Source organism: Pinus tabuliformis, chromosome Q (genome assembly GCF_031772625.1).
Source record: "Pinus tabuliformis cultivar Carrire ecotype Pingquan chromosome Q, CPIR1, whole genome shotgun sequence".
Classification (NCBI taxonomy): domain Eukaryota; kingdom Viridiplantae; phylum Streptophyta; class Pinopsida; order Pinales; family Pinaceae; genus Pinus; species Pinus tabuliformis.
In genome coordinates, this window is record NC_142296.1 from 232,299,027 (window position 1) to 232,323,319 (window position 24,293).

The window sequence follows — 24,293 nt, forward strand, 5'->3', positions numbered from 1 at the left end:
TTTTCTGTAACTACAAACCTTTGTCAAAAAGACAACTGAAATCGACATGTACACAATCACCTGTCATCGAGTCAAAGACCTCGGGTATGAAGAACCCATTCAACAATTCCGCAATCTTCTGTAAGTGGAATAACAGCAAAGATACGAATATAAAGCTTTCGCCTACAACTTTTTGGATCTTTAGACAATAGAAGATTGATAATTATCGTGAATTCCATCATACGCGCATCTTTCCACAGATCATCTTTTGGTTTGCAGAGAACAGGGTGGTCAGCTCCATTACTACCATGAAAAACAATTTTCTTTGGCCTCTGAGACTGTATGCGCAGCGCGCAAACCCAATGCGCAGCACACCCTCCAGTTTTTAATTTTGAAAACGAGTTTCGCCCTTCTAACTTGCAATTCGACCGGTACATTCAATATCACAATCAATCATAAAACGAAGGCAAACGGAACATCGCTTTCATAGGTAGTAAAGCACTTTGCGCCCAATCCATCCCTACTGTTATCCTTTTGTGCATCACGTTTAGTACAGCATAATGCATTATGCTGAAGCTTTCTCAATGCAGGACTACACTCAACCAAATGCACAGAAAGACTTTCCGAAAACTCCTTGAACTTTGTAGCACCCCGAAGAAGGTCAGCCATAAGTGTTCCACATCCTGGACCCAACTCCACAAGGTTCACATGCTTTGGTTGGCCCATCTGGTCCCATAAGCACATGCTCCATACTCGAACCAACACAGGAATCTCTTATACCATACTGGTCCAAGAAAATTGCATTATTTTAATGCAGAATGCTTTATTATTGAATTCTCAGGGCTTCCTTCTTTTGAAAATGCACAACCATTGACAGGATCTCCTAAAGGCTCGCTTGATTCAAATGCTCAAATTTCTTATAATCCACTTAAACCTAAAGAAAAACGCTGTCTATATTGGCTTTCCAGACAAAATTTTTATAGAATAACAATCTCGGTAGGACCACCTACTTACGAGAAATAAACAGGAGCTCCAAGCTTCTTGTTGATTGTTGACAAGGCCATGTATCTAGAACCCATACCAACAGGTGCAAGTTCGTCCTTCCCTTCCCAAAAAGGAGCTGGGCCTTCGCCGACTAGCTTCCAATAGCCTGCCTGAAGTGCTTCTGCCTGTTCATCAGTTGCATTTTGTAGCAATGCCTCCAGACAAAAATTAATACCAAGTGATCCAAGAAATTGAGACTGTGAAATTGGACCAAAAGCTGCCGCCTCCACTGCCAAGTTCAAATAATAATTCCGAAGTGCATTCTTCAGTCCCTTGCTATTAAACACGAATATGGATTCTCATCTTCAATTTCAAGAGGACAAGATACTCATCCTGCGATAAAGGAAAAATAGATGTGACCAAGACTATACCTGCCATTTCTTCCACGATTTGTTTTACATAACCAAAATCAACATAAGCACTAAGGTCTGCAGTTCCTGGGTCATCTAAAATATGAACAAATTTGTGCTTCCTTATGGCCTGTAAGCTGTCTGAAACTATTCCATTTTGTCCATAATCAATGATGAGTGCACCACCACCATCTGATGAAATCCTCTTTGCAATATTCTTTGTCAATTCAACAGCCTAAGGGCAAACTTCAACATGCTCCAACTGAGCTATTTCATCTGGAAAAAGGCCCTTAAGGCACTTAGTTAAGTACAACTTGCTGGCAGTTGTTGGTTCTCGGGACAACACAAAGCGAAAGCCATCAGAGTCTTCTGCAATATCAATGAGCTTTTCAGACCACCCACGAGGAGTTCTCCGGAATTGGTGCACTGGAAGAGCGTCATAAAACTCATGGGCAATAATGATGGTTGGCACTCCTTGAGGAACTTGTTCCAAATCAGCATGCCAAGAAACTGGAGCTCCAAAGAAAGCACTGAATGCATCTCCAAAAACAAACAGAACATTCGCAACCACATATAGAGAGGCCCTGTTTAAGTTCTGCAAGGGCTAAAACTGCCTCCAGCTGCAACTTTTGCACATCATCATTCCCAGAAAATTCTGCAGTGTTGCAGTGAAGCCATTTTTGAACTCGATCACAGCGTCTATCAGCCAACGCCTTTATGAAGTCCTGAAATTTGGAGTGCCGTAAATCATCGGTTTTGCCTTTACGCTTTCTAGTCTTGATCTAAGATGACTCAAAATCTGATAATTCGGTGTAGATTCTGTTTGTGCTTGTGCAGGGATAGGCGCTGCAGAAGCTTGGTGAATTTGGCTGCAGCGAGTTGACAAGACGGAGTCTAACATCGGCTCCAATGGGGATGGCATCTGCCGCTTTTTGGAGGTGCCAAGAACCGCAGAGCTTTGGGAGAGCAGACAGTGCCTCCGTCCATTGGGCAATGGAGTCATTATTCCAACAACCAACACAGACTTTGACACATTTATTGACTGAAATGATTGAAAAACTTGCTCATCAAACTTCACACTAAAACTATAATGAAACTCAGAAGGAAATGCTGCCTTATGGCTGCTTATTTATTTACAAAATCTACCCTACTTTGATGTAAAAACAGTAGATCAGGTAATACTAAAATGCCAGATCAACCATTCAAGTAAACATGAGAATGATGCTGCTTGAGAATACTTCCACCAGGACACAGATGTAATTGCTGGCAGCCCTACATGCACGTAATGAGCCTGATCATGTAAAAGACAGTTTGATTTGTCAGTCAAACTGAAAAACATTTCCATGTACATCGCAATAGGATCGCGAAAGCCAGACTCCATTTGCTGCCCCAACTCTGCAATACATACCTCCAGCTGCACACTGTCAATGCAAACATCTGTAGGCAATTCTATTATTTCTTGTTTTGAAGGAGGAAGAGTTTCCAAGAACTTGTTAGGGTCTCGGAAATCATATGACTGGATCTGCTCATTCAAACACTGAATCTCCTTCTCAAGTTTTTCAACAATTAACTCGCAGAAACCAGTTTTAGCTTCAAGAGGGAACTTTGGAGATTTCAAACATTGAAGCAAGGCATTGAAAAAATCTTCATTAATTTCAAAATCTGCTAACTGATTTCTTACTTCTTTTACAGCTTCACAAAGTGCAGGGTTTGCCACATACCCTACCATTGCATGAATGGATCAGCGAGCACTGGAATGTCTGGATCGAGTTGGAGTCACCAGGTGAATGTTTCAGCTGGCATATTTGTCTGAATGCTGTCCACCATCAGCATCAGATCTGCAACTTGATTTCATGTACTGGGGCAAGACAATCTACAGGTCGAATGTACCATCAACAGCAAACCATCTTCCCCAGTATGGTCGCCACTATGTTAGCGCTCGAATTTGCCCCAGGCTGAGGAAGGCAAAACTCAAGGCAACATCAAACCATGCTTAGCCTCGTAGCTAGCCCTACGTGGACAGGAGAGGGCTCTCTCCGGGTCTATCTCGGCAAAAGGTTTTCAGAGGGGCTGAGATGACCTATAGTGAATGCTGATCTTAGACTAGTAAAGAGATATGAAATGAGGTTTTAAATAAATGTTTGGGTTTTTTGGGCTGCATGGAGCAAAGAACAACTTGAATAGAGAAATATAATAAAAAACACAGATTATCTCTTGAGGCAAGATAGGAAAGAAATTAAACATCAAGTTTGAAATAATGTGGAGTGGGTGAACTGTTTGAGAGGTTGAAAAGGGCATAGAAGATGAATCCTTGTCAAACAGAAGAAAACATTTAATATGAACACTTCCTCAAGACAGAGCAAATAATTTGAATTCTGCCTTTCTCACTTAAAATTATTCATTTAGAAACGATTATGAAATGAAATGGAAACACAATAGGCTACATATGAAACAAAGGATGAGACAAATGTTAAATTTCATACCACAAGAATCTCAGGGGTCAGAGCTGCTAATTTTATTAAAATCCCTGTCAAAACTGTGCAATGAGACTCTGTATTTCTCCTCCACCAGCTCTCAGAACTCTCTCTCTAACCCTTAAAAAATGATTTTTCATACATTAAATAAAACTATCCTAGGAGAAAATAGATCGACCCAAAACAAGGGCGTTGTTTCACCTGAAATTCAAAGATAGAGATAGAGTCATCTCTTTATTCTAGAAACAGAAAATCGTTCCCCTTAAAATCCTCTGATGGCCAACAAACTGGAGTGCAGATCCCTTTGAATCATTAATTGAATTCTTAAATAGGAATCGAATCCTATTCTTCTGTTGTAAATATCTTTGTTTTAAGTTTGGCTTTTGGACTTTGACCTTTCACTTTCACTTTCTGTTTGAATAACAATAATTTTTAATAAAACTGGCCCTTTAAATAAAATTTCACCTGAACAATCCCAGCTGACATTTACCAAGCTCAATACGTGTTCTTAGTTTGAAGACATTTACTTGTGTCACCACTGTTTGATTACCAACTTGACATGTGCAACACCATTAGTGATAACATTTCTGAGGTGGAACGTTATGAAACGTTGCTTCAAACCGCCATCCACTCTCTGAATCACGCAGGGCTGGACTTCAGAGATATAAGTCAGATCCCGCTTCTAATTAGAGCAACTAGTGTATTGGCCGACTGCAGAGCCTACATTATCAATGCGAATACCAAATACAATACCACTGTTTCAAGGTCCAGGGTTGTGGTTAGTATAGAAGATGCAATAGCCTGTTCAAGACTTAGTAGATTGCAGCGTGATTTACCAAAGGATATGCTCGCTCTTAAAGACTGCACTGTTTCAACAGTAGCCAAGGCACTCTCAATCGAGCTGCCAAGGGCATCGCTTCATGGACGAGTGAATGCTTCTCCACAAGATTTCTGAGATTTTGTCCATTCCACAAAAGGATCATGAATGAACGTCTCCAGAACACTCGTGAGAGTCTCACGATGTGTCCTAAGAACAGACAGTGTTATTTCACAAACTCTCAAAAATATACCCTCATATCCAGTAATGCCAAGACCATCAAGCATATTCTGAGTGAGTCAAAAAGGGACAAGTTCAGGTTTTCTGTAACTACAAACCTTTGTCAAAAAGACAACTGAAATCGACATGTACACAATCACCTGTCATCGAGTCAAAGACCTCGGGTATGAAGAACCCATTCAACCATTCCACAATCTTCTGTAAGTGGAATAACAACAAAGATACGAATATAAAGCTTTCACCTACGACTTTTTGGATCTTTAGACAATAGAAGATTGATAATTATCGTGAATTCCATCATACGCGCATCTTTTCGCAGATCATCTTTTGGTTTGCAGAGAACAGGGTGGTCAACTCCATTACTACCATGAAAAACAATTTTCTTTGGCCTCTGAGATTGTATGCGCAGCGCACAAACCCAATGCGCAGCGCACCCTCCAGTTTTTAGTTTTGAAAACGAGTTTCGCCCTTCTAACCTGCAATTCGATCGGCACATTCAATATCACAATCAATCATAAAACGAAGGCAAACGGAACATCACTTTCATAGGTAGTAAAGCACTTTGCGCCCAATCCCTCCCTACTGTTATCCTTTTGTGCATCACGTTTAGTACAGCATAATGCATTATGCTGAAGTTTTCTCAATGCAGGATTGCACTCAACCAAATGCACAGAAAGACTTTCTGAAAACTCCTTGAACTTTACAGCACCCCGAAGAAGGTCAGCCATAAGTGTTCCACGTCCTGGACCCAACTCCACAAGGTTCACGTGCTTTGGTTGGCCCATTTGGTCCCATAAGCACATGCTCCATACTCGAACCAACACAGGAATCTCTTATACCATACTGGTCCAAGAAAATTGCATTATTTTAATGCAGAATGCTTTATTATTGAATTCTCGGGGCTTCCTTCTTTTGAAAATACACAACCATCGATAGGATCTGCTAAAGGCTCGCTTGATTCAAATGCTCAAATTTCTTACAATCCATTTAAGCCTAAAGAAAAATGTTGTCTATATCGGCTTTCCAGACAAAAAATTTACAGAATAACAATCTCGGTAGGACCACCTACTTACAAGAAACAAACAGGAGCTCCAAGCTTCTTGTTGATTATTGACAAGCCCATGTACCTAGAACCCATACCAACAGGTGCAAGTTTGTCCTTCCCTTTCCAAAAAGGAGCTGGGCCTTCGCCGACTAGCTTCCAATAGCCTGCCTGAAGTGCTTCTGCCTGTTCGTCAGTTGCATTTTGTAGCAATGCCTCCAGACGAAAATTAATACCAAGTGAGCCAAGAAATTGAGACTGTGAAATTGGACCAAAAGCTGCCGCCTCCACTGCCAAGTTCAAATAATAATTCCGAAGTGCATTCTTCAGTCCCTTGCTATTAAACACGAATATGGATTCTCATCTTCAATTTCAAGAGGACAAGATACTCATCCTGCGATAAAGGAAAAATAGATGTGACCAAGACTATACCTGTCATTTCTTCCACGATTTGTTTTACATAAGCAAAATCAACATAAGCACTAAGGTCTGCAGTTCCTGGGTCTTCTAAAATATGAACAAATTTGTGCTTCCTTATGGCCTGTAAGCTGTCTGAAACTATTCCATTTTGTCCATAATCAATGATGAGTGCACCACCACCATCTGATGAAATCCTCTTTGCAATATTCTTTGTCAATTCAACAGCCTAAGGGCAAACTTCAACATGCTCCCACTGCGCTATTTCATCTGGAAAAAGGCCCTTAAGGCACTTAGTTAAGTACAGCTTGCTGGCAGTTGTTGGTTCTAGGGACAACACAAAACGAAAGCCATCAGAGCCTTCTATAATATCAATGAGCTTTTCAGACCACCCACGAGGAGTTCTCTGGAATTGGTGCACTGGAAGAGCGTCATAAAACTCATGGGCAATAATGATGGTTGGCACTCCTTGAGGAACTTGTTCCAAATCAGCATGCCAAGAAACTGGAGCTCCAAAGAAAGCACTGAATGCATCTCCAAAAACAAACAGAACATTCGCAACCCCATACAAAGAGGCCCTGTTTCAGTTCTGCAAGGGCTAAAACTACCTCCAGCTGCAACTTTTGCACATCATCATTCTCAGAAAATTCTGCAGTGTTGCAGCGAAGCCATTTTTGAACTCGATCACAACGTCTATCGGCCAGCGCCTTTATGAAGTCCTGAATTTTGGAGTGCCATAAATCATCGGTTTTTCCTTTACGCTTTCTAGTCTTGATCTAAGATGACTCAAAATCTGATAATTCGATGTAGATTCTGTTTGTGCTTTTGCAGGGATAGGAGCTGCAGAAGCTTGGTGAATTTGGCTGCAGCGAGCTGACAAGACGGAGTCTAACAGGATGAACCTTAGCGGATGATGAGGGATTAGATCTAATGATGGATTGGGCTCTTAAGGCATAAAATGAACTATCATTATGTGTTTTTGCTCGTGTATATTCTAGATCTGAATACTGACGCATATATTATTCTCTAAATGATATGATATGGATATAATTGAAGTCTGGTATAGCTGTAAAACTATGAATTAACATTTACAGATGTATACATTGGTTGGGTTTGACAAAATTGCATACACACGTTGGTTAGACACAGGGAAGTAGCATATACCTTGTGAAGAATGTTTCAGTTGTTTTGTTTGCTGTTACAGAGATTTGGGTTTTGTTCTGGTGACTGTATTTTGGTGATAGTATTCTGAATGATCAGATTCAGGAGTTTCAGTGATTGGTTTATGTACTTGATGATTGTATTGCAGCTATGATGTTGTTGATGGGTCCAGTATGAAAATTGGATGAAACGTGGCCTTCAAATTATGGTATTTTGTTCCAGGAGTATCTTGTCTGAAAATTTATGAAACGTGGTCCCTGGTAGAAGAGTGGAGGTTCCTGTAGTGTGGCACCTATGTACTCGTAAATGTATTGGCTAGTACAAGAGCTAGGCGGTTGTAGCTCCCTTCCAGTAGTAGCTGGAAAACAAGAGAAGTTTGCAGCCTTCTATAGGCAGAAGCCTACGTACTGGTATAAGTCTGCACCAGTACAAAATTGTAAACAGATTTTTCTGACAGAGACGACAACAGTAGGTGGTTTTTACCCACATTGGGTTTCCACCTTATATCTTTGTGTTCATGTGTGATGCCTATGTGTAATGCTTTATTCTGCTTTTACTGCACTGTCTAATTAATATCTAACATACTTGTTAAAGTTCAATGCATGATAAATTAGGTAAATCAAAAGTTCTCTGCATATACGTTGGTTGCTTTAATAACAGTCGCGTGTACATGTTGGTTCACTTAGCTAAAGTAGTGTATACAAATCTGCCTATGGAAATGAAATATTATTGAGTTACAAATACTAATTCACCCCCCTCTTAGTATTATTTCCAACAATTGGTATCAGAGCAGGTCCTTCAGAAGAAGCTTGATCGCTTGAAGGAAGATCCATCATCATGAGTAATCAAGAAAGTGGGGGATCCATCAAACCACCAATCTTTGATGGCAGAAACTTTGTTTATTACAAGATAAGAACCACAACCTATCTTCAATCACTTGGAACAGATGTTTGGGAAATCGTGGAAAGAGGATATATATTTCCATCAACAATTCCTATAGATACGACAGGTAAAAAGCAATATGAAACCAATGCCAGGGTTGTCAATACGTTATTGGGAAGTCTTTCACAATCAGAGTTTGTCAAAGTTATGCAGCTCAAATCAACAAAAGAAATATGGGAAAAAATCGTTCTAAGCTACGAAGGAGACCCTCAAGTAAAACGTGTTAAACTGCAAACTCTCAGAATTCAATATGAAACTCTTAAGATGCACAATGATGAAAGTATAGCTACTTACTTCTTACGTATATATGAGGTTGTTAATTGCATGAAGAATCTCGGTGAAGAGATAAAGGAATTTACCTTAGTTGAGAAAGTTTTAAGATCCTTGTCTGCTAAATTTGAATCAAAAGTATCTGCCATAGAAGAAAAACATGATCTACATACTATTACTATGACAGAGCTTCACAGAATCTTAACTGCCTTTGAGATGAGAAAAGAAGGCCCATCAGATATGAGAGAAGCTGCATTTAAAGCTTTAGTAAAAGGAAAAGAAGAACTCAATGAATTAGGACGTATTTCAGAAGAATAAGATGAAGTAAACTTTGTCAAGAAGCTTCAACGGGGTTTCGGAAGATTTAGAGGTAAACTACCTTTCAAATGTTTTGCCTGTGGTAAAGTCGGTCATTATGCTGCCAAATGTCCCCATAAAGATAAATATGATAAAGGGAAGGAATCTGCAAAATGGAATAGAAAACAAAGTGTAAGTAAAAAGAGTTACTATACTCATGAAGATAGAGATGGTTTATCAAATAGTGATGAAGATGAAAATAGCAATGACTATAGGCTTCTAATGGCTTATGAAGATGATAATTTCTTGGATGATTTAGAAGAAGATGACCTTCATAAAGAAATCTCTAAACTCAAAGTCTGTTTAGAAGAAAAGAATATGATTATAGATACCTTGACATATCAACTCGCTGAAAGAGAAAAACACAATGAAAAACTAGAATGTGAAATTGTGGGTCTAAGAAAGGATCTTAAGGAAACAAAATCTCTCAATCTTAGATTTGCTAAAGGATTAGAAACCTTAAATGAAATTATCAAAGTGCAGTGTTCTCCTCTGATAAAGACAGGTCTTGGATATATTGAAGAAGCATTTCAATCATAGAAGTCGTCAACCTCCAGCGAAAGCTATCTTGATGCAGCAAAGAACAGTGAACAGTATGACAATCATCAGCAAAGGCATAAAGCAGATCACCAGGTAAATCATAATTGATTTGCTTCAAGGATGAACAGAAGTCACAACCAACCTCAGGTAAATCATACCCATATTTGCTTCAAAGATGAATAGAAACTACAATCACCAGGTAAATAGATTCAATAATCGCGGGAACTTCTTCAATGGTCAATGTTTCTCATGTCATATTTTTGGAAAAAAAGCTACTCAATGTGTTTCTTACAAAACCATCATGACTAGAGAAGCACGAAATCAAAGGAATGTGACAGGGATCAATAAAAGTTCCTATAATAACTTTTCTCTTCTTGAAAATGAAATAGAATGCTCAATTTGTGACAACTTTGGCCGTGAAGAATCTGAATGCAGGAGTAAATTTCGACAAATATCTCAAAAGGAGCAAACTCCATTAAATCCAAAAATATGGAGAAAGAAAGAACCGCAAATAGAAATATGTTGTATAGCCTTGTATGTAGAAGGACAAGAAAACTAGTGGTACATCGATAGTGGATGCTCAAAACACATGATAGGTGACAAAGAAAAACTACACTCATATAATGCCTTAGAAAAGGAAAAAAATGTCTCATTTCGAAACGACACTCCTGCTATCATAAAAGGTAAAGGATTTGTTTTCTTGAAAGAAAAGGTTAAAGCTGGGAATGTTATGTATGTTGTTGGTCTAAAGCATAACCTGTTGAGTGTCAGTCAAATGTGTGATCAAGGAAATGAAGTGGTGTTTCAATCAAACGGATGTGTTGTTCATGAGCTTGATACAGGAGAAATCGTGATCAAAGGTACAAGAAATCCAATCAACTTATACATACTCAAGGGAGGACAACAACAATGCTATCTAAGCAAAAATGATGAAAACTGGCTATGGAACAAAAGATTGGGACATCTAAGATTTTCTCAAATAAGAAAAGCATGCAGATTGCAGGCTATTTGTGATCTTCCAGATATCAGCATTCCTGAAAATACAATATGCAAACCATGTCAATTCGGTAAGCAAACCAGATCTCACTTCATTGAAAAAGAAGGGTCAGCTAGTAAGCCTCTTGAACTTGTTCATACTGATTTATGTGGACCATCAAGGAAAAAGTCACCTCGTGGAGAAGAATACTTTATATTGTTCATTGATGATTTTTCCAGAATGTGTTGGATAGGTCTTCTAAAGCATAAAGATGAATCATTTGAAAAGTTCAAAGCCTTCAAAGCTTTGGTTGAAAATGAATCAGATCACAAAATAAAATGCCTCAGATCTGATCAAGGAGGGGAATTTACCTTGGATGAATTCTTTGACTTTTGTGAACAACATGGAATAAAAAGGCAATTCTCCATCGCAAGGACTCCTCAGAAAAATGGAGTGGTAGAAAGAATGAATAGAACTGTTCAACAAATGGCTCGAGCTATGCTAGATGAATCTGGAACTCCTGCAACCTTCTAGGGTGAAGCTGCATTTGCCACCGTCACTATTCTCAACCAAGCAACTGTTCCGGTAAACAGAACTCAAACTCCACATGAACTTTGGTATGGTAAGACTCCTACTGTAAAATACTTCAAAGTTTTTGGAAGCAATTGTTACATCAAAAGGACTGATGAAAAACTTGGTAAGTTTGAACCCAGAGCAGATGAAGGTATTCTTCTTGGTTACTCTTCCTGAAGTAAAGGATATAAATGTTATAATAAAATACTTGGGAAAATTATTGAAAGTATTGATGTTGTGGTTGATGAAACATGCAAAAATCCAAAACAAATAAACACTGAAGATTATGACAATGAAGAAGATGAGGATTATTTTCCCACATCAAATCACACTGATTCTGAAGAAGAAACCAATGAAGCACCAGAAGAAGAGATAACGGTAGAAGAAAAGACTCCGTCTAGGTATGTTCAGAAAAATCATCCAGAAACTCAAATTTTAGGGGAAAAAGAGGCAGGTGTGCAGACAAGAAGAACTATTACAGAAGCCTCAAGCTATCTAGCATTACTATCTTCCATCGAACCTCAAAATTTAAATGAAGCATGCAAAGATGAATGTTGGGTCAAGGTCATGAATGAAGAACTTGAGCAAATTGAAAAGAATAATACTTGGGAATTAGTTCGTAGACCTCATGATAAGAATATCATAGGAACTAAATGGATATTCAAAAACAAGCTGAACGAAAATGGAGAAGTTATTAGAAACAAGGCCAGACTTGTTTGTAGAGGATATGCTCAACAAGAAGGTATAGATTTTGAAGAAACTTTTGCACCTGTTGCTAGACTTGAAGCCATAAGGATGTTTCTTGCTCTTTCTAGTTTTCAGAAATTCAAAGTATACCAAATGGATGTAAAATTTTCCTTTCTTAATGGAGACTTAGAAGATGAAGTCTATATTGAACAACCAGAAGGAATCATTCTTGTAAATGATGCAAAACTTGTATGCAGACTCAGAAAGGCTCTCAATGGTCTAAAACAGGCTCCAAGAGCCTGGTATTACCGTCTTGATAAATATCTCCACCAACAAGGTTTTTCAAAGGGGTCATCAGATCACAATCTATATACAAAGATTGACACTGATAAATTTCTAACAATTGTTGTTTATGTTGATGATATCATTTTTGGTAGCAATGAAGAATCCATGAGTCAGAATTTTTCCTCAGTAATGCAGCAAGAATTTTAATGCTTGGTGAGCTTACCTATTTTCTTGGTCACAAGTTCAATAAAATAAAGATGGTATTTTTCTTTCACAAACCAAATATCTCAAACAGATCTTGAAAAAGTACAGCATGGAAGATTCTAAACCAATATGTACCCCAATGGTAACAAGATGTAGTCTTAGCTCAAATGATGAATCAACAGCAATACATCAACCAATGTACAGATCCATGATTAGCAATCTGCTTTATCTAATAGGTACCCGACCTGACATCATGCATGCAGTAGGAATAGTTGGAAGATTCCAATCAAATCCAAAGGAATCACACCTTCAAGCAGTCAAAAGGATTTTCAAATATCTTCAAGGAACACAAAACTTTAGTTTATGGTATCCTAGAGATACAGATCTCACTCTTCATGCATATACAGATGTAGATTGGGTAGGAAGTGTTGATGCCAGAAAAAGCACTAGTGGTGGTGCATTCTATATGGGTTCCAGGTTAGTGTCTTGGTTCAGCAAGAAACAAAGTTCAATTGCATTGTCTACAGCTGAAGCAGAATATGTGGTAGCTACATCTTGCTGCACTCAACTACTTTGGATGATGCAAACCTTTCAAGACATTCAGATCACATGTACTCCACCCATCTCCATTCTATGTGATAATACAAGTGCCATCAATCTTTCAAAGAATCCAATCATGCACTCCAAGACCAAGCACATACCCATCAAATATCATTTTATACATGAAAAAGTGCTTGAAAAAAAGGTAAAATTGCAGTATGTTCCCCCAAAGAACAGGTTGCTGATATATTCACTAAACCACTACCCAGGGAGACATTTGAATATATCAGACAAAAGCTAGGAGTAGTTGTTGCATCATCCTGTTGTTAAATCCTACTTTTAAGAGAAATGTTGTTAAACGTGAGTTTCATGAACCGTAGTCACGTACATATGTGGGTTTCTGTGGGCATAGTCACATATATGTTTGTTTCAAGAAAAGTAGTGGGCCAGACTCAGAAAAAGGGGTCTGATATGGTTCTGTCAATTATCTGCTTTGTTTGATGGTTACAATCTGCTAATAACATGTGGAAATGTATTGGTCCTCATAAAGTTGTTGATAACTTGATGTATATCTGATTGATGATGAGTTTTGATATCTCTTTCTGACATATGCAGTGATCAAATCTGACAGTGAACAGGTGGAACAGATTCAGGGGGATAACATGCTATGCTTTTAATAAAGAATTATTGGCATAATGTATAGAAGTCTTTGGTACCTAATCAATGACGATGAGTTCTTACTTTATGATGATAGGATGATACTCACATATGTTGATTATCATGGTTGATGATGTGGGATGTTCCCTAGTGATGATATAATGAAGGTTCTTGTGGAAAGATCAAGTAGTTCTTGATAATGATGTCTATGGTGTTTTCACATACATATGATATTGTGCTACCGCTTGGAGATATGACATATGCTTAGTTGATTCATGGAAGGTTATGATAAGGGAACGAAGCAAGTTGATCTTGATGAGATCCAGAGGATGATTTGATATATGCCGACATACTTTGAAACAGGTTGATGATGATGAACATATACAGGTTGCTGGTCTGGATGCTATTGACAGATGCTGCTGATGGTGCAGATCATATGATAGTTGTTGATGACTATCATGGTCTTGTATTAGATGTTTGGTCTATGTTATATATGTCATGCATATCTTTTAATGTAAAGGTCATGAAACGACCAGATGGATGATGCAATGTTTCCTGTTTTTGTCATGTATAAACAATTGGTATATCCCCACTTGGTTGGGAGATGGATGTATGTATGAGTCATTGGTGACAGGAAGGTCTGTATAGAGTCATGTTATTCTTTAGAAAATCTTTTTGCAGACTTTTCTTGTACTCAGGGGGAGCATGGACTCGATCATGGGAGCTCAATCAGTACACTTCAACACATCAGAGAATTCAACATGTACTCGGGGGGAGCATGACCCTTTTCCCTTGATGTCAAAGGGGGAGAGTGACTTGGTGTTGTTGTTGCCATCAAGTCCAAAGGGGGAGATTGTTGGCATTATGATAAAGGTGTTGTCCTTGATGGCAACTCACTCAGATGAAAGATCACAGTACAACAGGTTAACAGCAAAGAATTGCAGATCAGACTACACAGAATGAAGAAAGAGAGGTATATGCAAGTTCACCTTGACCAAGCTGTGTATACATGCAGGTTCACTGTATACAAGTTTCATATACATACACACACACTTCCACAGAAGGAGAAGCACATATACCTTGGAAAACTAAGTTTTTGGTCCGAAGAATTTGGTCCATGGTATTTTGATCCATGGTATTGGTCCAAGGTATCTGGTCTGGGGTATTGACCCTAGGTATTTGGTCTGAGGTATTAGTCCTAAGTGGTTTTGGTCCATGGTATTGAGAAAGGCCTAAAACTATAAAAGGAGAAGAAGATCATTAGGCCAAAGCATGAAAGTATCGAATATTTGATGAAGTGTGAGATCTAGTATGAAGATTATTGGGTTATGGTGCATTGCTGGATCTGAACCAAAGGATGAAACTTAGCAGATGATGAGGGATTAGATCTAATGATGGATTGGGACCTTAAGGCGTAAAATGAACTATCATTATGTTTTTTTTCTCATGTATATTCTAGATTTGAATACTGACGCATATATTATTCTCTAAATGATATGATCTGGGTATAATTGAAGTCTAGTATAGCTATAAAATTATGAATTAACATTTACAGATGTATACACTGGTTGGATTTGACAAAAGCACGTACACATGCTGGTTAGACACAGGGAAGTAGTGTATACCTTGTGAAGAATGTTTCAGTTGTTTTGTTTGTTGTTATAGAGATCTGGGTTCTATTCTGGTGACTGTATTTTGGTGACAGTATTCTGAATGATCATATTTAGGAGTTTCAGTGATTGGTTTATGTACTTGATGATTGTATTGCAGCTATGATTTTGTTGATGGGTCCAGTATGAAAATTGGATGAAATGTGGCCTTCAGATTATGGTATTGTGTTCAAGGAATATCCAATCTGAAAATTTATGAAATGTGGTCACTGGTAGAAGATTGGAGGTTCCTATAGGGTGGCACCTATGTACTAGTAAACATATTGGCTATTACAAGAGCTAGGGGGTTGTAGCTCCCTTCTAGTAGTAGCTGGAAAACAAGAGAAGGTTGCAGCCTTCTGTGGGTAGAAGCCTATGTACTGGTATAAGTTTGCACCAGTACAAAATTGTAAATATATTTTTCTTATTATTAAAAGAAGACAGAGATGACAGTAGTAGGTGGTTTTTACCCACATTGGGTTTCCACCTTATATCTTGGTGTTCATGTGTGATGCTTATGTGTAATGCTTTATTTTTCTTTTACTGCAATGTCTAATTAATATCTGACATACTGGTTAAAGTTCAATGCATGATAAATTAGGTAAATCAAAAGTTCTCTGCATATACATTGGTTGCTTTAATAATAGTCACGTGTGCACGCTAGTTCACTTAGCTAAAGTAGCGTATACAAATCTGCCTATGGAAATGAAATATTATTGAGTTACAAATACTAATTCACCCCCCCTCTCAGTATTATTTCCAACAAGAGAGGTGTTGAACGGAGCAAAGAGCCCTTGGTAAGGGTTCCATGAATAGAAAGAAAAAATATAAACTAACGGAAGAATACGTCATATTCCCCTTTTGGCTTAAAGAGAATTGATTCCCAGCTCCAAGTCCACTAACAACAAGGTTTGTCCATCCTTGGAAAGGATTATAACTTTGACCCATGGAGGGAAAAAGGTATCGATCCTAAAGATGGGTTAGAATGTGGTATCTGACCACTCCCAAAAGGGAAACACTGAAAAGAAGCTGACCCACTTCCCATGGAAGTCTTAAATGTGGAGGCAGCTTATGGAAAACTTAAATGAATTGAAAGAATTACACTGGTCAACATTCCAAAGGGGATAAAACCAATGCCAGAGGAAAAATCTTGGGTGCCCCCACTCGAAGATGGAATGGAGGTAGAGCCAAATATTGTAGTGCTAGGAGTAACAGAAGGTATGGAAATTGTTCCTCCTCCTTGTACTGATAAAGGAGTTTTCATACTAGTATCACTCATGGTGGAAGCCATGCTCCCAGTAGTGGTCATCGAAGGAAAAGATCGAAATAGACCTGGGCTTGAAGGCTTGTTGGTCGGAGTCCCGACGTATAATAAAACGTCTAGATGATCGGGAGCAAGAGGAGAATTAGGAGTCAAAGGAGACTCAGGAAGCTATTCAACCTTAATAACGTCTTTCGACTGGAAGAGGACTTTAGAAAGGATTGGAATGTTCCTCTCCAACTCTCTACTTATACCAGGTCTATTATGTGAATCAATAACTTCAACCAGAGGATCAATCTCCATTGCGTCTATTGCCACTGATTGGAAATCACCGAAATAATTTCTCCTACACCTTCTAGAAGAAGGCTCAACACTTGTAGGTGAAAGCCCATGAAGCCTCCTAGACTGATGACCTAGTAAATTAGCCTCTTTTAATTATTTTTAAGAGAGATAATTAAAGACTCAAAAAAATTATAAAGCTAAGCCAAGTAGGAGCAAAGAGAACTCTCTGAAAAGTACCTAAAGATATAGTCAATCAAACTACTTCCAAGTAATTCCGCTCCAAGTGATGAGGATTGGACACCAAAATGCAAGAAAGTGAAAATCAAGGACCTTCCAAAAATAGTGTGGGATAATGATGGCCTAGGCCTACTAGTGAAGGTAACATAAATAGTTACACTGACCTCCAGACAAAATCCTTTGTCGGTGCAAGCACCCAAGCTTAGAAAGGGTACCCTCCAAAAGTACTAATGAATTTGATGCAACGTCTACCTTAGGTGCCACGAGATTCCCCTCTATAGCCACCTATGTGATCCCTAGGAATGACACCTATGGGCACCAGTTCGTATCAAAATCCAGGCGGAACAGTCTCGGGGCAGGATCCAACAAGTAGGAGAGGGGGTATCTCTCTTCCTTGTCTTCACTCTCCCTCGTGCTTGAATCCCAGTCACAGAGATTTCCCAGTCTTTCTAATGACAGTGGATTTCACTCATTATTAAACTTATATGTTTGATAGTTTGTGTGGCCTTGGAGAGTTAACTCTCCACTCACCTATTCCAATTCCCTAAAGAACTTAAACTTGTTGGTGTTGTTAATGACAAATTAAAAAGCTCTAGTTCTTTTTATTAAATATGTTGATTTTAGAGGGATGTTCTTTATGTCAAAAGTATAACAATAGTGAAGATTATGACTTTTTCGACACAAAAGAAATCAATAGAAACTTAACTACATGCATGCAGTTATTTTATTTCGATGAAAAGGGATCCTACTTGGTTCTACGAAAAACTTATATAAGCAAAATACTATTTTTCTTTTCTTTTTTCAAAAACACTCCACACACACTCAAAATATAAAAAGACTAAGAATGACTATGATGAAAACTAACCTAATGAAAATTTAAATGATGATGCAAGATCTTATGAATACTCATACGATAAGCAAGTGTGCTTCTTTATAAGATCAATAAGCCAACTTGACAATAAAGAGGGAAAAAATTTAATAACAAATTTCCCTCAAAACCAAGCAAAACAAATTGAAAAAGTTCACAATTTCTTAAAAACAAAACAAAAGCTATGTTTTTGTCTTTTTTATTCTTAAAAACCCAAAGAAATTTTCGAGGTCACAAAAAGACTACTAAATTTCAAAGTTCAAGAAACAAGCATAAAGAGTCCTTAAAATTCGCAAGTTATACCACTCATTAATAAATCAAACTTGAAACATGAAGAACTACAAACATGCACAAACTAATCTGAATAGCAGTAAAAGACTTCAGCAAACCAACATAATGTCAAGAAAGACTCTTAAGATTGCCAAAGAGATGCTCAAAAATCACGAAAAACCAAAAGGTCAACCAAAAGGGAAAGCAAAGAAAAGCAATTTGAAATTTGGGTTATAAACGAAACTGAAACTAATTTCTCTCTCTGGAAAGCTAAAACATCCAAGAACTTCAGACAAAAGCCTTGAACATAAGACACAAACAAAAACCTTACTCAAAATGCAATCCTAGATCAACTAGGTTTTTCACTCAGAAGGAGATTCAAAATTGAAAACTTGCAAGATAACGGAGTTCTAGAGACAATGGATGACTAGAAAATGGCAAAAGTCACTAGGAAACAGACCTATCTGGGCAAAATATTTTGAAAAACAATTCAAAATTATGTATATGCGATTGTTTAAAGACACAAAGGCATGCACACGTGTTTCAAACACAGGAAACTCGCGTATACATGATTCTATTTGAGGAAACAAGCGTGTATACGCAACTGTATCCCAAGAAAAATGCATATAAAAAGCTCAATCAAGAAAAACAAGAAATCAAGGCCTGATCCAAAAGATCAGACTTGATGCCTGGGAAGCTAATAAGTCAATGACATTGTAAAAACAAGAAATCAAGAAAACAAACCCTGATCAAGAACAAACAACCCAAACTAGGAAAAACAAGAATGTTTTCCCCAGTGGAGTCACCAATTCTGTTGTGGGTGGAAACACCCTAGGGTCTTGGGTTGAAAACCCCAACAAAGTGGAGGGCATACAACAGAAAGAAATGTGCAGACAAATAGTCTAAATGCTTAAACTACTGAAGTGGGAAGAAGTGGTATTACCTGGAGGTCCTATGTTCGAGGTTGATTGCAGGGTCCAAACCCTTTGATTCTTCCAATGCCTTTAAAACTTGTAAGTTATCCAAGAAAAACATATACAACAACAATAATAGAAAGCATGTTCATGATATATGTGTTAGATCATATAAGTAAATGAACAATTGAGCATTAATATAATATTTATAAGCAAATCATAACATGGATCAATGCATAAACACGATAAAATTAGGAACATAACAATTTTTTTTTATTGATGTAAGCTAAATGAAATGTGGAAAACTACAACTTGAGCCTTCCTCCAGCTCCAAGTGGAACTGTCATCCGGATCCTTCCTGCCCCGGCCTCAACAATCTTCCTCCATCCATACACACAAGGATGTCATAAGAGGGATGAAGGACATCTCAAAAGAGGAAACAAAGGTTTCCTATAACTTGGGAGTGAAGGAGTCACATGGATTTCTTTAGACTCGATCAGGGATCAATCAACTATAATATCAATATCTCATCTCTTCTCCCTTTAGACCTTCCCATGGAGGTTTATTTAACTTCTCCAAATTAGTTTTTTCAGTTGGGAAACAGTTGGGCCACAATCTATAGTAGGTGAGTAACATGCAAAACCCATAAAATCCCCATGAATTTAAGGATATTATTTATTTTTTAGTGTTTTAACACATATACGTGGGTTGGGTATATACTGACCCAAGTGTACATGCTTTTAACACAGGGAAAAGTAGCATATGGGAAGTAAAACACTGCCTTTTAGAATTTTGGACCAATTCCAGAAGGAAGGGATGCCCTAGGCCATAACCAGAGCATCAAATCTGCTAAGAGTGGTAAATGGTGATATAGCAACTGACCAAGTTGATCAAAGGTCAAGGTTTAGCAAAATTGATGACCGAGACAAATTGTGACACTTAGGGTGTAATTTTTTCTCAATCTTTTCAAATGATACAAAAGAGAGGCTGGTTTTCAAGGTGTCTAATGAACTGAGAACTTTCCCTTGGTACAATGACATATTTATGTTTTGAAAAATTTAGAAGTTCCTCCGGGGATGAAAAAAAAAAAAAGATCATGATCACTGAAGCTGAAAGCTGCAAAATTCTGTTGTCTTGATGGTTATTTCTATTGGAAAGATTTGACAGGAATCCTTTTGAATTGCCTAATTGAAAGTGAAACAAAGAAGGTTGTAGAAGAATTTCATCAAGGAGTTTGTGGGGGGAATTACTATTGGAAAGCTACAAAAAATAAAATTCTTAGGGAAGGCTATTATTGGCTAGCTATTTTGCAGATGTACACACAGAGGTGGAAACTTGTTTCAAATGTCATATTTTTGAAGGAAAATTTTTTTTTTTATCATTTCTTCTAAAGCCTATCTTAGTAGAAACGCCTTTTTAGAAATGGGGGTTTGACTTCATCGAAGAAATTCATCCACTTTCTTCATTAAAACATAAGTGGATACTAATTGCCACATATTACTTCACTAAATGGATCAAAGCGATACCAACAAGACAAGCTACTGATAATGTGGTGATTCAATTTTAGAAGGTATTTTTTCCAGATTTGGTTTCCCTAGAAAAATTGTAACAGATAATGCTCAGTCTTTTAAATCTCATAAAATCATCAAATTTATTGAGGATTATCATGTTACCTTAGGTCATTCTATTACCCCTAGGGTAATGGACTAGTTGAATCATCTAACAAAATTCTAGTTAGAACTATTAAGAAGCTCTTAGAGGAAAATAACAAAACTTGTTACACAAAGATGAAATTTTCACTATGGGCAGACAAGATCAACACCAAGAAATCAATTGGAACATTGACATTTAATTTTATATATGGTACATAAGTGTTTTTTCCAGTCTCCTTGAGTGTACTGGTGATGAGACTATTGTAGGAGCATGATGCAGAACTTGATGATTTTCAAAGAACGAATAATTAACTCATTGAGGTTCAAGGGCTAAGAGAGAAAGTATATAATCAGTCTCAACTATTCCAGGAGAAATCAATAAGATTCATTATAAGAATGTAAAGGAAGGTGATTTCAAAGTTCAGGATCTAGTATTAAAGTGGGATGCTAGATTCGAGGAAAATGGGAAGCATAGATAGTTTGATCATTTATGGAAGGGACCCTATAGAGTTGCTACTTTACATGGTAAGAATATTGTTATTTTGGAAGAGGTAAATGGGGATCAGTTAAGTGGGGTTCTAGTAAATGGACGTTTCCTAAAACATTTATTGGTTTGAAAAAGATCAATTTTCACAATTCAATGTACATAACCATTTTTTAAAGAAATTCGTAGGTTTGGAAAACACTTTGAAGGATTTGAAGCCCAAGGTGAGGGCCATAAGATTTTGATCGGTTGTTTTTCATAGTGTGAAAATATTTCAGTTTCATTTTATTTAAGTTCAGTTGAGCAGTTGCAGAATGTCTAATTTTCAATAAAAATAATCGAATTCTTGTAGTTTTTTGAAGCATATTTTTAATATATATTTAGTCCAATTGATCAAGCACAGGGTTAGTGCATTATTTACTGCCTCTCGAGGAGACAGTATCCCCATTAGAGCCAGTTTCTAGAACTAAGTTTGTACCTTTAAAAAACGTCAAAAGGTTTTGAAAACCAGCTGACAATTTCATTAAAAACAAAGAAGGCTTAAGTGTCGGAACATATTTAATTTTTTGTGTGAAAGAAGGCATAAGGGTCAAAAACATGTCAAAGAGGTTTATTATTTCATGCCTAATATTTTACCTAAATTTTGAAACCAATCAAATGAAGTATATCGAAAATAGGTGGGGCTACAAAATACTTTTGTAGTGCCTACAACTAGCGCTACGGAAATATTTCGCAGTGCCTACATGCCACTCTATGAAATACTTTTGTAGTGCCTACAGGAATTTTAAAAATAAATTTTTTCTAATAGCTCTTTGGATCATTTCAAACACTCAAACACTTTTTGAAGAAGGTTGACTCATGTTATAAGTTTATGTGGCATTTGGATGGGTTTCCAAGCATCAAGAGAGGGTTTTAGAGGTAAAACCTAAAAACCAAAGCTGTGTGTAAAGGAGCCATTTTCAACATACCTGGGAAACCAGTCTGCAGTAGACAAAGGAGTTTTGAGCAGTTTTTATAGCATGTGGCAATGTGTTGAGATTCATTTCAGTTAAGGAATGGGAAATTTTGGCCACATTAAACAATATGAACCTGATGGCATAGAGTAGTTTCAAGCTTATGAAGAATGCATACCAATTTTCACCAACATAGGATGGGAGACAATTTTTCACCGCTTCAATGGATACATTTGTAGAAATTTCCCACCTGTAAATCACCTGATAATGCAATATACTAAAGAAAAATACTTGATCTACTTCTACAATCAATTTAGCGGAAGCTCAATCAAGTTTAGCAACATCAATAAGAACACATATAACTGAAATGGAGAAATCAATCACACATAACACAGAAGATATAACCAGGGGAAAGAGCCAGCCTAAAACCCCATCTCTGTATGATAATACAAGTGGAAATATAACCAGTATTAAAAAAAGAATTAGCTCAAAAGCTATCCTGCTCTCTCTGCAATACCTCTGCTGCTCATAGACAGTCAAAGGCCTCTATCTAACCTCTAGTCTGCCATCCAAGCCTCCTATTTCTTTGCGTAATTCTGATTGGGGTATAGTGCAGCCACTTGTGTGAATTGGGCTCTTCACACACTCACTAACCTCTGATCCAACTACGCAGTCCTGAAGGAGATAAATCCTCATCATGGATGAGCTTCCTTTATAGGAAAAACATTCATCCAACTGATAGTGCATTGGCCCTTCTCTTATCTCAACTGGGTCTCTGTCTGAACTGACATGCATGAGTTATTCATGAGAGAATATTTAGTTATCTGAAGTGCAACAGTTATATGCAAGCATGCATTAACTAACTGAACTTACTTAATTTAAACAAACTATTTAAATCAACTATAACCAGACTTGACTCAATTAACTAAGCCAACTAATTACTACTCAATATAGAACTCATCCTTATCTCTTTAACTGATGGATAAATTCATCAATTAATAGATAAACTGTTGCATGTCCTCACATAGACTTCATGTTTGATTTTTTCACAACTAATTAACTCATGGTGAATTAATTAATTTATTTTCAAACAGCTGTTAAGTTCAAATTCGAATTTTACTTCCTATTTTTAGTCGAGGGACTGACTAAAATAGGAATCCATCCTAAACTGTGGAAAATAGCAATTCTATTTTTAGCACTTCCATTTGTCATTCCTAGTTGCCCAATCCAGCACTAGTACCCAAACTGCTATTTATAGCAGTGCTATTTTTAGCACTTCTATTTTTAGCATTTCTTGTTGTTATTTTCAACACTCCCTCTCAACAAGAAAGGAATTCAACTCGAACTCAATCCTATACCTTTGGAATGTTCTGCATGCAACACTTCTACCAAGTGTGGTTGCTCCAGCAACTCTTGGAACAAAAAAAACTCCCAACTGACCTCTCTGTTGGGATAGAAACATACTTTGATGCTAAAGCTCTACTTGATGCTGACAAGTGCTCTGTCTCTGACCTCTAAGCTGCTACAACACTCCATGCATCTCGCACCGTTGCATACCTCTTTATGCCATCCTGCATTGGTGAAACACTCCTGTGCCTCTCTCATTGTTGTAGCCTACTAGCTCTACACAGTCCTGGGACTCCTGCAATATAGCTCTCTTTGCCACTCCATCTGCATCTGTCTCTAACCACTCAGCCAGTCCTGCTACTCCTCATTGAGGCTCCTATAGCAAAGTCGAATCAAAGAGGTTGGGTACCTCAAGCATCCTACCCCTATTCCAGCCTTCTTGGGACGATCACTCCACATCGCCCCACCTCCTACCTGGAGGTATGGATGCATGTGATCCCTCTGCTCACCTAGCTTAAAATTTCCCCCTACTGGAGGTCTCTGCATGAGTGGATGCTTCCACTTTGTCTCCTCTCGGCTTCCCCAGTTGTGGCTGCTCCACAACCTCTTGAAGTTACTTCACCAATCGTGGCTCCTCCGCAATCGTCTAAGACTTCTTCTAGCACTACATGTTGAGAGGTAATTTACTCTCCCTCTCAACCACCAAGTATCTAACCTTTTCCTTGATCCTCAAGGCTTTGCATGCCTCTTGTACCTCAAGTGCATAGAGGTTCTTGGCTAGCACACCAATCTATTTCATATTTCCCGCCATCACGAAATTT

General features: G+C 37.8%; 2 pseudogenes; both read right to left on the reverse strand.

The window, feature by feature from the left end:
- Window positions 1-1,017: 1,017 nt before the first annotated feature.
- Window positions 1,018-5,689, reverse strand: LOC149219041 (uncharacterized; annotated as a pseudogene).
- A 284-nt stretch (window positions 5,690-5,973) lies between these two features.
- The window catches only part of LOC149219042 (uncharacterized), a 125,746-nt pseudogene continuing 107,426 nt past the window's right edge, over window positions 5,974-24,293 (reverse strand).